Raw genomic sequence first — 15,769 nt, forward strand, 5'->3', positions numbered from 1 at the left:
TCTTGTGGGGCTTCTCAGCGGTTTGTGGAGCCCCTGGAACCTCTGCAGTGGGGTTTCCTGAGAGAGTGGATGAAGCAGTGGGTCACTTGAAACCTGTTTTTACTTTGTTTCCACAGTAAAGGAAAACAAAAAAAAGATTCAAGTTTGTAAAAACATGAGTTTATAACCTAATGACTAAAACCAAACTTCGGGCAGTAAATTCCTTTAGTGCAGGTTTTCTCAATCTCAGTAGTAGTACCCTCCCCACCTCAAATCATTTGACAACCCAAAATGTCTCCAGACGTTGTCAAATGCCCCCTGGGGGACAAAATGGCCCTTAGTCAAGAACTACAGCTGACCCTTGAACAACTGGGGGGTTGGGGGTGCTGGCAGTCTGCACAGTCAAACATCTGCCTGTAAATTTGTAGCCGGCCCTCCTTATCTGAGGTTCGGCATCCAAGATTTAAACCAGCTGTGGATTGTGTAGCATTACTGTAGTATTTATTGAAAACAATCCACGTGTAGGTGGACCCGTGCAATTCAAACCGGTGTTGTTCAAGGGTCATCTGTACTGCTTTAATTCTGTACTTTCCAGAAGTAACTGCTCTTTAAAACAACCATGCAGATGATCTGTCTGCTCCAGCCCTTTCCAGCCTCGGCATTTTCTTGCTTCCCTCGAGCTGAACCACTAGCCCCTGTGTGCTGGCTGTGCTCACTTGAGGTCCCAGTCAGCTAACCACTACCATCTCCAAAGGGCCTTCCCTATGTTGAAGTCCACCCCCCTACCACACCGCATGCACACACACACAGAGTTATTCTCTCTTATTATCACTCTGTTTTCTTCCTAGAACTAATCACAATCTGGATTTCATTTATTTGTTAACCTGTTTTTCTTTCTTCACCACCTAGAATGCAAGTAAGCTTCATTAGAGGCCTGATCTCTTCAGGTCACCCCAGGATCCCCAGTGCCCAGCACAGTAATCAATAAACTTGGTGGACTGAGACAATAAATTACCCTCTCTTCCTCCCAAGAGTTTCTGTGGGGTTTCTCCTACTCCTTTCCATCCACATTCCCTTCTGGGCTCCCCTGTGACCTTTGTTTAGAACTAAAATGGATGAATGAGCTCCTAGGAACTGCGGGTGAAGCCTTCACTTTTCCCACTGACTTATCCACTCTTTGAGGGCAGAAACTGTCCTTTACTATGTTCATTGAAGGTATTCATATTGTTGAATGAACTAATTGATGACTTAAGGAAAAATATTAGACAATTAAAAATTGATCATGCTAAAAGGGGCTTTAGAAATTATCAAAGAACTTCACAGATAAGAGTTTAGGTAATTTGCTCAAGGTCCCCAGGCTTGTTGAGAGGCCAAGTCACAGGTGGAACCCATGGTATCACACCTCTCATTTCAAGGCTCTTTCTTATCTCCAGCCAGTCTAGTTTCTGATTACTTTTCTGTGAACCTGACTTACAGCTCAAACACAAAAATCCCAAGCCCAAGACTTTTTTTTTTTTTTTTGGCTGCTTTGGGTCTTCGTTGCTGAGCATGGGCTTTCTCTAGTTGTGGTGAGCGGGGGCTACTCTTCGTTGCGGTGTGCAGGCTTCTCATTGCGGTGACTTCTCTTACAGAGAAGCCTGCACACCGTAAGGAAGAGGTGGCTTCATTTGAGGAGCATGGGCTCTAGGTGCGCGGGCTTCAGTAGTTGTGGCGCACAGGCTGAGTTGCTCCGTGGCCTGTGGGATGTTCCCGGACCAGGGCTCGAACCCGTGTCCCCTGCTTTGGCAGGCTGATTCTTAACCACTGCGCCACCAGGGAAGTTCCAAAACTGACTTCTTGTCAACTAAAAGCTTTTGAGTTTGTATTCTTCATCTTTTGATTAAATCCAGCCCTGGGGATAATGGCCTAATAAACTCAAAAGTGCTATATGGTATTCAAACAATTTTCCATTTTCTTTTATGCGTTTCAGTGCTAAGCAATTGGAAATTGTCCCTGTCAAAACAAAGTATCTTGTTTGTTTTGGAATGGAAAAATGTACATTGTAGGAGAAAGTGATCATTGTTTAGAAATTTCCAAATAACCAGTTGTTAGTTTTGCCAAATCCTGTATCCAGTAGTAAAATAACATGTGAAACAGATGAAAATGTGGGGAGTGGGGGTGGGGGGAGGATCTTTTTTGAGATGACTTTTCATTGCCTAAAGTTGACCTTTTTCTCTTTAGACACGTGTGTTTCCTTTTTACGCTGTGTACCTGAAACAGTTGTCACTCATTAGTTTCTAGTTACACCCTTGCTTTTTGAGAACTAAAGACCATTCAGGGTTCCTTCTTTCCTCTTCTTGATCATTTTATATAGGTAGCACCTGGTTAATAGAGTCTTGTGGAGTCATGCTCTCAGCTTTTACAATTTTGCACTTTTTTTTCTGAGGTGTGTGACAGCACACTGCCTCACAGGAAGTAGAGATAGCTTTTGTCTGACTCATTGAAACTTTCCCCCATTGAATTCCGTTTAACCCTGGAAATCTTTTCCAAAAGATGGTTTACTCGAGGGTTATCAAAATAGACATATCAAATATAAAATGTATTCTCAGGAAGACATCTCTAAATCTTTCTCTCTCTTCAGTGCACATAATCATGATACCAAATACAGAGAAAAGAGATTGAGGTTTGGGGAGCAACTACTCTTAACATCATCAAAACTTCTAGTCATCATAAAGCTGACACCACCGTATTTATTCATTCATCAAACATTTATTTTGCACCTACCATTTATAAAGCACTCTGCTTGGCCTTGTGGGGACCAGAGAGATAATGACTTGGTCCCTGAGCTGTGGAAGTTTACAGTTTAGTAAGAGAGGGAGACCTGTAAACACATTACTCACATAGAAAATAATTTGCAAATATTAATGGAGGTATAAATTATGATAGAGTGTAGAGAAGGAAGGTATGCATTGTGAATGGGGAATCAAGACAGCTTCACAAAGGAGGTGGCATTTTAGGAGGAGAATGTGTATATATAATTTCCTTGGCACATTTTTTGGCAGTGGTTTAGGCCACTTCAAACCAATAAAAGCAGACATTTTGCTCACCGCTTTAGAATTAGGAAAGAAAAGAAGATGTAAGATCCTTTCTTTCCACTCTTGTCAGCAACAAGCTTCTGAAAGCCAAATGTTGCCTTTGCAATCCCAGGTGCCTCACTCATGGTTAAGAGGAGAGCTCCAGGTACATTATTTTGAGCCCACTCATTTCTGCGTTAGGGTGTTATTTTCATTGGGACATACATTATACAGTAGCCATGTGATTTTTTTTTTTTGGATCAGTGGTGTTTATAGAAGCGTTTATGAATTTGAAATCCTAGAATTTTAAGTATTACAGGGAAGGAAAGAGAGGCAAATGATTGAAGTTTTTAATCAAGCCTCTGTGTGTAAATTGTCTATGCTGCCTTACTAATTTAGGTAGTTTTTAGAGAGAAAGGCAAAGATAAAGAATTGACAACTTGGCTTTAGCTTCTGAATTTGATCTATTTTTTGGCAGCCAAAGAGAAGCCAGTCAATAGGAGATAAGTGCCGACTATAAAATCTAAACATATGCTCCTGCTGCTTCTGCCCATACACTGTCAACCTAGAAAATATAATTCCATGCGTAGGTAGCAGTTTATTATGGCGTTCATGCCCACTCAAGAGTTGCATATCAATTTCTGCATCCTTTGAATTGATCTTTTCTGACTGGCAGAAGAATCTCCATGTGGATTGTGTGTTTCTGGGGAAAGGCTAGGGTTTAACGAATTGGAACGGGAAATGACAGAGGCTGTAAGTGACAGGCTGCTGCCTGCTTGAGTGCCCCGACTAAAAAATAATGTCAAGGAAGATATTGAATGCTCAAACATTATAGAAATGTTCTATTTGGCTTAGTTGCGTTTTCTGCTGACTGTGATGTTTTGTTGACATGTAAGATTATGTTATTCCTCTTAATGTTTATCATTTAATAGAAAAGATTTCAAATGAAGTAGTTTTTAAACTGCCTTTCTGTGATTGCAACTTGGTACCTCTGTACAGAGATCTGAGATGAGGTGATGTTCAAAATTTGCCACACTACTGACAGCCCATATTTTGAGGCCCTTTACTTTCTACACATTTTGATGCTTGGAAAATGACAGTTACCAAAAATGGTTTAGAACTCCTATGAGAACATAGTCCAACCTCAGCCCCATGAGGGGCTTTTCTTCCCCTTCCTTTAGTTTATACTAACCTAATGATAAATGTGTAAGTACTAACCTCTGACTGAGACGGTGCCTAATTTAAGATTCAGAATACTTATGATCTTAGCATGAACTGAATGTAACGATACAAGACATCTGAGGCAGGCGTTTCTAACAACTCTCCTCATTAAACAAACAAAACCCAATTCCCTCCTGCCAAGAGAAAGGTTAAACAACTGGAAAGTGAGACATTACACAGAAATTACCAACATAGCTTTAAAAATGAAAGGGAGAAAGAATTGCAAGAAGACATCACTTAGAGGTTTGCTATAACTTACACCTAGGAAAGCTATACCAGAAAGCCAGATTTCTTTGAAAGTCATATTCTCAAATGTGCCAGGGGCTATGTTAGCCTCAGTCATGTTAGTGCATAGCACAGAAGATTTACTGTAGTTAGAGGCATTGGGAGAATTTAAAGTATGACCTCATCAATAACCTGTGGATATACCCCCCACCAACCTTTATTTGTTGAAGAGTGACTAGGCATAAGACTTACTCAATAAACACATTGAGTGAATGCACATATGTTATTGGAAGAATCCCAAATACCCAAGCAATTAACTGGGATACGTTCAAATTATGCATAATGGATTGATCTTTGAAAAGATGCATTGAAAACTTCCTATTTCTGTTGATAATATTTTTTTTCCATTTATCTAATTTGAAACCATTATCTGTGTGTTAACTTTTTAAAATATTTATTTATATTTATTTTGGCTGCGCCAGGTCTTAGTTGCGGCTTGTGGGATGGGATGGATCTTCGTTGTGGCATGCGGGCTCTTAGTTGTGGCATGCATGCTGCGGGATCTAGTTCCCCAACCAGGGATCGAACCTGGGTCCCCTGCATTGGGAGCACAAAGTCTTACCCAGTGGACCACTGGGAAGTTCCTGTGTGTTAACTTTTTATTCAGGTATAGTGTACATACAGAAAAACATCCTCTTTTTTCTTTTTATTGAGGTATAGTTGATTTACAGTATTATATTAGTTTCAGGTGTACAACATAGTGATTCAGAGTTTTAGATTATACTCAGTTTAATTATTATAAAATATTGGCTGTATTCCCAGTGCTGTACAATATGTCCTTGTAGTTTATTTTGTATATAGTAGTTTGTACCTCTTAATCTCCTACCCCTATGTTGCCCCTCCCTCCTTGTCTCTCCCCTCTGGTAACCACTAGTTCTCTATATCTGTGAGTCTTTTTCTATTTTGTTATATTCATTTGTTTGTTTTATTTTTTAGATTCCATATATGAGTGCTAACATATATTTGTCTTTCTCTGACTTATTTCACTAAGCGTAATACTATTCAGGCCCATACATGTTGTTACAAAGGGCAAAATTTTATTCCTTTTTATGCTGAGTAGTATTCCAGTAGTATTATGTGTATATGTGTGTGTATCACATCTTCTTTATCCATTCATCTGTTGATGGACACTTAGGTTGCTTCCATGTCTTGGCTATTGTAAACAATGCTGCTATGAACACTGGGGTGCATTTATCTTTTGGTGTTTTTTTTTGTTTTTTTTTTTTTTAGCAGTACGCGGGCCTCTCACTGTTGTGGCCTCTCCCATTGCGGAGCACAGGCTCCGGACGCACAGGCTCAGCGGCCATGGCTCACGGGCCCAGCCGCTCTGCGGCATGTGGGATCTTCCCGGACCGGGGCACGAACCCGTGTCCCCTGCATCGGCAGGCGGACTCTCAACCCCTGCGCTACCAGGGAAGCCCGCATTTATCTTTTTGAATTAGTGTTTTCGTTTTCTTCAGATATATACCCAGGAATGGAATTGCTAGATCACATGATAGTTCTATTTTTAGTTTTTCAAGGGACCTTTATACTGTTCTAAACTGTTTTCTATAGTGGCTGCACCAATTTACATTCCCACCAAGAGTGTACAAGGGTTCCCTTTTCTCCATATCCTTGCCAACATCTGTTACCTGTGGTCTTTTTGATCATAGCCTTTCTGATAGGTGTGAGGCAATATCTCATTGTGACTTTGATTTGCATTTCTCTGATTAGTGATGTTGAACGTCTTTTCATGTGCCTGTTGTTCACCTGTCTGTCTTCTTTGGGAAAATGTCTATTCAAGTCTTTTGCCCATGTTTTAATCAGGGTTTTTTTTTAATTGAGTTGTATGGGCTGTTTATATATTTTGGATATTAACTTATTATTGGTCATGTCATTTGCAAATATTTTCTCCTATTCAGTAGGTTGTCTTTTTGTTTTGTCTTTGGTTTCCTTTGCTGAGCAAAAGCTTTTAAGTTTAATTAAGTCCCATTTGCTTATTTTTGCTTTTGTTTCCTTTGCCTTAGGAAACAGATCCAAAAAAAAATGGTGCTACAAATTATGTCAAAGAGTGTTCTGCCTATGTTTGCTTTTAGGAGTTTTATGGTTTCAGGTCTTATGTTTAGGTCTTTAATCCATTTTGAGTTTATTTTTCTATATGGTATGAGAAAATGTTCTAATTTCATTCTTTTACATGTAGCTGTACAGTTTTCCCAGTACCACTTACTGAAGAGACTGTTTTTTTCTCATTGTATATTCTTGCCTCCTTTGTCATAGATTAATTGACCAGAAGTGTGTGAGTTTATTTCTGGGCTCTGTTCTGTTCCATTGATCTATATGTTTGTTTTTGTGCTAGTACCATACTATTTTGATTACTGTAGCTTTGTAGTATAGTCTGAGGTCAGGGACTGTGATACCTCCAGCTCTGTTCTTTCTCAAGATTGCTTTGGCTATTCAGGGTCTTTGTGTTTCCATACAAATTTTAGAATTGTTTGTTCTAGTTCTGTGAAAAATGCCATTGGTATTTTGATAGGGATTGCACTGAGTCTGTAGATTGCCTTGGGTACTATGGTCATTTTAATGATACTAATTCTTCCACTCCATGAACACGTTATGTTTAATTTTTTTTTTTTTTGCGGTACGTGGGCCTCTCACTGTTGTGGCCTCTCCCGTTGCAGAGCACAGGCTCCAGACGCGCAGGCTCAGCGGCCATGGCTCACGGGCCTAGCCGCTCCACGGCATGTGGGATCTTCCCGGACCGGGGCATGAACCCATATCCCCTGCATCGGCAGGCGGACTCTCAACCGCTGCGCCACCAGGGAAGCCCCCCATGAACATGTTATATCTTTCCATCTGTTTGTGTCATCTTCAGTTTCTTTCATCAGTCTTATAATTTTCCAAGTACAGGTCTTTTACCTCCTTAGTTAGATTTATTCCTAGGTATTTTATTCCTAGATATTTTATTCTTTTTAATGCCATGGCAAATGGGATTCTTTTTTTTTAAATTTTTACAAAAACTTTATTTATTTTTGGCTGTGTTGGGTCTTCGTTGCTGCACGCAGGCTTTCTCTAGTTGCGGCAAGCAGGGGCTACTCTTTGTTGCTGTGCAGAGGCTTCTCACTGCTGTGGCTTCTCTTATTGTAGAGCATGGGCTCTGGGTGCATGGGCTTCGGTAGTTGCAGCACGTGGGCTCAGTAGTTGTGACATGTGGGCTCTAGGGTGCATGGGCTTCAGTAGTTGTGGTGCACGGGCTCAGTAGTAGTGACTCGTGGGCTCTAGAGTGCAGGCTCAGTAGTTGTGGTGCATGGGCTTAGTTGCCCTGCGGCATGTGGGATCTTCCCGGACCAGGGATCGAACCTGTGTCCCCTAAATTGGCAGGCGGATTCTTAACCTCTGCGCCACCAGAGAAGTCCTGGGATTCTTTTCTTAATTTCCTTTTCTGATCATTCATTGTTAGTGTATAGCAATGCAACAGATTTCTGTATATTAATTTTGTATCCTGCAACTTTACCAAATTCATTGATGAGCTCTAGTAGTTTTTTGCTGGTGTCTTTAGGATTTTCTATGTATAGTATCATGTCATCTGCAAACAGTGACAGTTGTACTTCTTACTTTCCAATTTAGATTCATTTTATTTCTTTTTCTTGTCTAATCATGTGGCTAGGACTTCCAATACTATGTTGAATAAAAGTGGCAAGAGTGGGCATTCTCGTCTTGCTCCTGATCTTAGAGGAAATGCTGTCAGCTTTTCACCATTGAGTATGATGTTAGCTGTGGGCTTATATATGGCCTTTATCATGTTGAGGTATGTTCCCTCTATGCCCACTTTGTGGAGAGTGTTTATCATAAATGGATATTTAATTTTGTCCAAAGCTTTTTCTATATCTATTGGGATGATCATATGATTTTTATTCTTCAGCTTGTTAATGTGGTGTATCACATTGATTGATTTGTGGGTATTGAACCATCCTTGCATCCCTGGGCTAACTCCCACTTGATCATGGGATATGATCCTATCAGTGTGTTGTTGAATTTGGTTTACTGATATTTTGTTGAGGATTTTTTGCATTTATGTTCATGAGTGATATTGCCTGTAATTTTCTTTTTGTGTGATATTTTTGTCTGGTTTTGGTATCAGAAGGACGCTGGCCTTGTAGAATGAGTTTGAAGTGTTCCCTCCTCTGCAGTTTTTTTGAATAGTTTGAGAAGACTTGGTTTTAACTCTTCTCTAAATATTTGGTAGAATTCACCTGTGAAGCCATCTAGTCCTGGACTTCTGTTTGTTGGGGTTTTTAAAAATTACCTATTCAATTTAATTACTGGTAATTGGTCTGTTCATGTTTTCTATTTCTTCCTGGTTGAGTCTTGGGAGATTGTACATTTCTAGAAATTTGTTCATTTCTTCTGGGTTGTCCATTTTATTGACATATAGTTGTTTGTAGTAATCTTATCCTTTGCATTTCTGTGGTGTTGGTTGTAACTTCTCCTTTTTCATTACTGAGTTTATTGATTTGAGCCCTCTTTCTTTTTTTCCTGAGTCTAGCTAAAGGTTTATCCATTTTATTTATCTTATCAAAGAACCAGTTCTTAGTTTCATTGATCGTTTCTATTGTTTTTTTAAGTCTCTATTTATTTCTGCTCTGATCTTTATGATTTCTTTTCTTCTACTAACGTTGGGTTTTGTTTGTTGTTCTTTTTCTAGTTCCATTATGTGTAAGGTTCAGTTGCTTATTTGAGTTTTTTCTTGTTTCCTGAAGTAGGCTTGTATAACTATAAACTTCCCTCTCAGAACTACTTCCCTCTCAGAACAGATTTTGGACTGTTGTATTTTCATTTTCATTTGTCTCCAGGTATTTTAAAATTTTTTCTTTGATTTCTTCAGTGGTTGTTTAGTAGTATATTGTTTAGCCTCCACATGTTTGTGTTTTTTGCAGTTTTTTCTTGTAGTTGATTTGTGGTTGGAAAAAGCACTGTGGTTGGAAAAAGATTCTTGATATGATTTAAGTTTTCTTAAATTTACTAAGACTTGTGGCCTAGCATGTGATCTATCCTGGAGAATGTTTCATGTGCACTTGAAAAGAATGTGTATTCTGCTGCTTTTGGATGGAATGTTTCATATATATTCCATTTGGTCTATATCTCTAAGGCAGTGTTTTCATATTGATTTTCTATCTGGATGATCTGTCCATTGATGTAAGTGGGGTGTTAAAGTCCCCTACTATTATTGTGTTACTGTCACTCTCTCTCTTTATGTTGGTTAATAATTTGCATTATGTATTTAGGTGCTCCTGTGTTGGGTGCATATATATTTACAATCGTTATATTTTCTTGGATTGATTCTTTCTTTGTCTCTTATTACAGTCTTTGTTTGAAAGGCTATTTTGGCTGCTATAAGTATTGCCACCCTGGCTTTCTTTTGATTTCCATTTGCTTGGAGTACCTTTTTCCATCCCCTCACTTTCAATCTATGTCTGTCTTTAGATGTGAAGTGAGTCTCTTGTAGGCAGCATATATATATGGGTCTTGTTTTTGTATCCATTCAGCTACCCTGTGTCTTTTTATTGCAGCATTTAGTACATTTACATTTAAAGTAATTATTGATAGGTATGTACTTAGTGCCATTGTTAATTGTTTCGGAGTTGTTTTTGTAGTTCTTTTTTTGTTTCCTTTCTTCTTTTGTTCTCTTCCCTTGTGATTTGATGACTATCTTTTATATTTGATGTTGGGATTCCTTTTTCTTTTCTGTGCATATATCTGTTACAGATTTTTGGTTTGTGGCTACCATGAGATTTATATATAGCAACTTATAAGTATATGTGATCATTTTAAGTTGCTGATCTCTTAATTTCAAATGCATTTTAATGACCCTGAATTTACACTCCCCTCCCCTACAGTTTACTGGTTTTGACATCATATTTTACACCTCTTTGTTTTGTGTATCCATTAAATACTTATTGTGGATATAGATGATTTTACTACTTTTGTCTTTTAATCTTCCTGTTAGCTTTGTACATGGTTGATTTACTACCTTTACTGTATATTTCCCTTTACCGATAAGCTTTTTCCTTCTGTAATTTTCATGTTTCTAGTTATGGCCATTTTTGCTTAGAGAAGTCCCTTTAACATTGTTTGTAAAGCAGGTTTGGTGGTGAACTCTTTTAGCTTTTGCTTGTCTGTAAAACTTTTGCCCTCCTTATCAAATCTGAATGAAAACCTTGCTGAATAGAGTATTCTTGGTTGTAGGTTTTTTTTCTTTCATCACTTTAAATATATCATGCCATGCTGAAATTTCTGCTGAAAATTCAGCTGATAGACTTATCCCTTGTACATAACTTGTTGTTTTTCCCTTGCTGCTTTTGATAGTCTCTTTATCTTTCATTTTCGCCATTTTGATTACAGTGTGTCTTGTGGTCCTCTTTGGGTTGATCCTGTTTGGGACTCTCTGTACTTCCTGGACCTGAATGTCTTTCCTTTCCCAGGTTATGGAAGTTTTCAGCTCTTATGTCTTCAAATATGTTCTCTGCTCCTTTCTGTCTTTCTTCTCCTTCTGGGATCCCTATAATGCAAATGTAAGTATGCTTCATGCTGTCCCAGAGGACTCTTAAACTGTCCTCTTTTCTTTTTGTTCTTTTCTCTGTTCAGCTTCAGTGATTGCCACTGATCCATTCTTCTGTATCTTCGAATCTACTGTTGATTCCTTATAGTGTATTTTTAATTTCAATTATTGTATTCTTCAGCTCTATTTTGTTCTTCTTTGTATCTTCTCTTTGTTCATCTTCTTACTGTGTTCATCCATTCTTCTTCTGAATTCTTTATGATCATTACCTTGAACTCTTTATGAGGTAGATTGCCTATCTCCATTTCACTTAGTTCTTCTGGGTTTTATCATGTTCCTTCGTTTGGAACATGTTCCTCTGTTGCCTCATTTTTCCTAATTTGCTGTTTGTTTTTTTTTTGTGGTACGCGGGCCTCTCACCATTGTGGCCTCTCCCGTTGCGGAGCACAGGCTCCAGATGCGCAGGCTCAGTGGCCATGGCTCACGGGCCCAGCCGCTCTGTGGCATGTGGGATCTTCCCGGACCGGGGCACGAACCCACGTCCCCTGCATCAGCAGGCGGACTCTCAACCACTGCGCCACCAGGGAAGCCCTTTAATGTGCTGTTTTTATTTCTATGTCTCTGGTGAGAGACATAGGTTATGTCTTTGGTTATGTTTCCCAAGTTTGGAAAAGTGGCCTTTTGTAGGAGACGTCCTATATGTCCCAGCAGTGCACTCCCCTCTGGTCACCAGACCTATGTGCTCTAGGGGTGCCCGCATGTGGGCTGCATAGGTCCTTCTGTTATGGTGGGCTGACTACTGTGGGCAGTCTGGTAGGTGTGGCTTGTCCCTGGTCCAGCTGGGTTGCTAGGCCCTCCCCGGTGAGGAGGCTGCTGGTCACTGGTTGGCAGGACCAGGTCATGAGGCAGCTGGCTGCAGAGCCCTGGAGGGTCCTGGGGCTAGTGCTGGCACACTGATGGACAGAGCCAGGTTTGGGGATGGTTAGTTGTGGGGCCAGGGTTCCTGGATCTAGTGTTGACCTACTGGTAGGTGGAGTTAGTTCCTGCATGGCTGGCTGTGGGTTTGAGGTGTCCCAAAGCTAGTTCTGGTGCAGTGGTGAGTGGGGCTGGATCCTGGGGTAGCTAGCTGATGAGACCAAGCTATCTTGGAGTTGGTGTTGGCCTGCTGGTGGGTGGGGATGGATTCCAGGGCTGCTGGCTGAGGGACCCAAGGTGTCCCAGAGCTGGGGTTGACCTGCCAGTGGGCAGGGCAGCGTGCAGGGGGTCCCAGGGCATGGGATGTCCTAGGGCTGGTGCTGGCCTTCTGGTGTGTTGGCTGGGTCCTGACAAGGCAGGCTGTGGAGGTATGGTGGTCCTGGGGCTGGTGTCTACCTGCTGTTGGGTGAGGTCAGGGCCCAGGGTATCAAAGTGCTGGTGCCTGCCCATCAGTGTGTGAAGCTGGGTCCTGGGCCTAGTGCCTGCCCAGTGGCAGGCAGAGCCAGGCCCTGTGGTCTCTGGCTGCAGAGTCCAGGGGTCCCAGAGCTGGTGTTGAACTGCTGGTGGGTGTGGCCAAGGCCCAGCGGTTACTGGGGCTAGTGCTGGCTCACTGGTAGGCAGAGCCAGTTCCCAGGATCTCTGGATGCAGGGCCCTGGGGATCCTGGAGCTGGTGTTGGTCTGCTGGCAGACATGGGCCATTTCCTGACATAGCTGGCTTCAGGATCTGGGGTGTCCCAAGCCTTGTATTGGCCTGCTGGTGGGTGGGACCAGATCCCAGGGTGGCTGGCTAAGGGGCCCAAGGTGTCTCAGAGCTGGTGTTGGCCTGCTAGTGGACAGGGCTGGGGCCCACGGGGTCCCAGGGCTGGTGCTGGCCTGCTGAAAGGTGGGCTGGGTCTTGCCATGGCAGGCCGCAGGGCTGTGGCGGTCCTGAGGCTGGTGTCCATCCTCTCGTGGTATGGCAGGGGCCCAGGGGGGTCCTGGGGCTGGTGCCTGCCCACTGATGTGTGAGGCTGCTCCCAGGCTAGTGCCAGTCCTCTGGTGGTCAGGGCTGAGGATACTGGGGCTGGTGCCTACCTGTTGGTGGGCAGAGCTGGGTACCAGGGTCTCTGGCTGCAGGATCCTGGGGGCCCTGGAGTTGGTATGTTGGCCTGCTGGTGGGTGGGGCCAGGGCCCAGAGGGTCCTGGGGCTGGTGCCTGCCCACTAGTGGGTGGAGCTGGGTCCTGGGGTCTCTGACTGCAGGACTCTGGGGGTCCCATGGTTAGTACCTGTGCACTGGTGTCGGGGGCTGGGTTCTGGGCCCTCTGGTGGACAGGGCCTTATCCTGGGGCAGTTTTGGGCTCAGGAGGTCTTAAGGCAGCCTGCCTGCTGGTGAGTGGAACTGTGTCCCTGCCTGGCTAGTTGCTTGGCCTGAGGGTGCTGGTGCCAACAGGCTGGTGGGAAGGACTGGTTCCAGTGCTAATAGGCTAGACGAAGGATTCCAAAATGGCACTTGCCAGCACCAGTGTCCACATGGTAGAATGAGTTCCCAGAATTGGCTACCACCAGTGTCTTGTGTCCCCAGGGTGAGCTCCGTTTGCCTCCTGCCTGTCCAGGAGACTCTCCAAGATCAGCAGGTGGGTCTGACCCAGGCTCCTCTTAAATCACTGCCTCTGCCCTGGGTCCTGGAGCATGTGAGATTTTGTGTGCGCCCTTTAAGAGTGGAGTCTCTGTTTCCCACAGTCCTCTGGGTCTCCCAAAAGTAAGCCCTGCTGGTCTTCAAAGCCAATTGTTCTGGGGACTCTTCTTCCTGGTGCAGGACCCCAGGACTGGGGAGCCCAGTGTAGGGCTCAGACTCATTGCTCCTTGGTGAGAACCTCTGCAATTGTAATTATCCTCCAGTTTGTGGGTCCCCCACTCAGGTGTGGGGCTTGACTGTACTGCTCCACCCCTCCTACTGGTCTCGTTGTGGTTCCTTCATTATATCTTTAGTTGAAGATCTTTTCTGCTAGATTCTGGTCTTCCTTAACAATCGTTGCTCTGTAAATAGTTGTAATTTTGGTGTGCCCATGAGAGGAGGTAAGCTCAGGGTCTTCCTACTCTACCATCTTGTCCTGAACTCCCACCATCCTCTTTTCTAAATATACTTTTTATTTACATATACATAAAATTCACCACTTTAAAGCATACAAATCGGTGGTTTTTAGTATATTCATAAAGTTGTGCAACCATCAGTACTAATTCCAGAACATTTTCATCACCCCAAAAAGAAACCACATGCTTATTAGCAGTCACTCCCCATTTCTCCCTCCGCTATCCCCTGTCAACCATTAATCTACTGCCTCTGTAGATGACTGTTCTGGATATTCCACATAAATGGAATCATACAATATATAGCCTTTTGTGTCTGGCATCTTTCATTTAGTAAAACAAAAGTATGATATTCATCCATGTGGTACCATGTATCAGTACTTCATTCCTTTTTATGGCCAAATAATATTCCACTGTGTGGGTATACCACATTTTGTTTATCCATTCATCAGTCGATGGACATTTGGGTCACTACCTTTTTGCTATTAAAAATAATACTGATGGGGCTTCCCTGGTGGCGTAGTGGTTGGGAGTCCACCTGCTGATGCAGGGGATGCAGGTTTGTGCCCCGGTCCAGGAGGATCCCACATGCTGCAGAGCGGCTGGGCCCATGAGCCGTGGCCGCTGGGTCTGTGCGTCCAGAGCCTGTGCTCTGCAATGGGGGAGGCCACAGTGGTGAGAGGCCCACGTACCGCAAAAAAAAAAAAAAAATCCTGATATGAACACTTGTGTATACAAGTTTTTGTGTGGATATATGTTTTCATTTCTCTTGGGCATATACCTAAGAGTGGAATTACTGGATCATATGGTAACTGTATGTTTAACTTTTTGAGAACCTGCCAAACTGTTTCCATACCACCTGACCACCTGCACCATTTTATATTTCCAGCAACAGTGTGTGAGTGTTCTGATTCTCCACATCCTTGCCTTGTCCTTTCCATCTCCCCAACCCTTTTTTGTTTGTTTCAAGCTATCCTAGTGGATGTGAAATGATATCTCATTGTGGTTTTGATTTGCATTTCCCTATTGACTAATGATGGTGAGCATCTTTTCATGTGCTATTTGGCCATTTGTATGTCTTTGGGGAAATGTCTATTCTAATCCTATGTCCATTTAAAAATTGGTTTTTTAAAATTGTGCTTGTAAGCCTTTACATATTCTGGATACAAGTCCTTTAAAAGATATATTTTCAAATATTTTATCCCATTCTGTGGGTTGTCTTCACTTTCTTGATGGTGTCCTTCAAATCACAAAAGGTTTTAATTTTGATGAAATCTAATTTATTTCTTCTCTTGTTGCTTGTGCTTTTGCCCTCCTATCTAAGAAATCATTGCCAATCCAAGGTCACAACGATTTATGCCTGTGGTTTTTTACTAAGAATTTTATACTTACATTTAGATCTTCAGTCCATTTCGAGTTAATTTTCATATATTACGTGAGGTAGGGATCCAACTTCATTCTTTTGCATGTGACTATTCACTTATCCAAGCACAAATTTGTTGAAAAGACTATTCTTTCTCCCGTTGAATTGTCTTGTTACCTTTGTTAAAAATCAATTGACGGGGGGCTTCCCAGGTGGCGCAGTGGTTGAGAGTCCGCCTGCCGATGCAGGGGACATGGGTTCGTGCCCCGGTCCGGGAAGATCCCACATG

At 42.3% G+C, this 15,769-nt stretch overlaps 1 long non-coding RNA gene across 3 annotated transcripts in view; it reads left to right on the forward strand.

Moving 5' to 3' along the window:
- Window positions 1–15,769, forward strand: part of LOC309970665 — a 51,645-nt gene that overhangs the window by 647 nt on the left and 35,229 nt on the right. The window lies entirely within an intron of this gene.

The sequence above is a fragment of the Leucopleurus acutus genome, assembly GCF_964270905.1.
Source record: "Leucopleurus acutus genome assembly, chromosome: 13".
Lineage (NCBI taxonomy): Eukaryota > Metazoa > Chordata > Mammalia > Artiodactyla > Delphinidae > Leucopleurus > Leucopleurus acutus.